Source organism: Uranotaenia lowii, chromosome 2 (genome assembly GCF_029784155.1).
Source record: "Uranotaenia lowii strain MFRU-FL chromosome 2, ASM2978415v1, whole genome shotgun sequence".
Taxonomy (NCBI): Eukaryota; Metazoa; Arthropoda; class Insecta; order Diptera; family Culicidae; genus Uranotaenia; species Uranotaenia lowii.
The window spans coordinates 347,500,927-347,502,040 of record NC_073692.1 but is presented as its reverse complement, the minus strand read 5'-3'; positions in this window follow the sequence as shown (position 1 = coordinate 347,502,040).

Below are 1,114 nucleotides of genomic sequence, written 5' to 3'. Positions count from 1 at the left end.
CCTCATATAAAAATCACTGACAATTTGACAAATCTCATAGAAAATTTTGAAATAAACAAATCAAACTGTCTTTAGGGTGAATTTAAAACGCCAAAAATCGGTATTTCTAAATTCTGGAAGAAAATTAGATTTTTTTTTCAATGAATTGATAAAATAAACTTGAAATGCTATATTTTAGGTTTTGGTTTGTGTTTCGAGCTTTCCAGATTTCTTTGATTCAAACTTATCAGTTCAATTTTGTCTATCACTTTAGTATTTGATGATATGATCTTAAAATTATCAATTTTTAGTTAAACCAGTCGTAGGCAGTGTTCGGCATCGCTATCTGAAAAATAAGCGCCGCTAATAAGATCGCTAACTCATTCAAAGTTATCGATCGCTAATTAAATACGCTAAATGTGCCGAACATGTTATCGCTTTAAGCTTAAAGCGCTAATCGCTAATCGCTAACTGTTGACTTACATAAAGGCCGGAACAAACATCCAATTCTTCTTTTGGCATGCCCTACTCTCCTTCGATTTTACAACTCTCCAAGGGGAAATTAATAAAGTTTTTTATTTAAAATTAGGTAAACTGATCGAATTTACATACTATTATATGAGCAGAACAAAAACTGTCAAAGATGGGAATTTTCACACCTTTCTCCCGAATAGACTTGCACCGTGAAAAAACCATGAAGTTTGTAATCACAGTACCATGAATTTGGTGGTTTACACCATGACTTTTACGATCCACGATACCGTAAATACACATTGAAGTTCATAGTTTATGACCATAATTTTCATCGTTTTGACGAAAATTACCATGAAAAAGGGGTATTGTTATGCAGCGTGACCATGAAAAAATTGGCGATTTTCCATACATTGGGAAGCTCAAAAATATAAAGTTCATGGTTCATTCATGTTCCAGTTTTTCACAGTAAAACCATGAAAATCTGATGATTTACATTGTTCGCCCACTGAAATAAAAATTGTTGCTCTTGGTGGGTTTTTTGTTGTTGTTTTTGATAATGTCATCATTGTTAGGTTATAGATGAAAAACAAATTAATTCATTTATATTATTTATTAAAATGATCTTAAAAAATCATTCAGCCAAATACACAACTTGTACAAA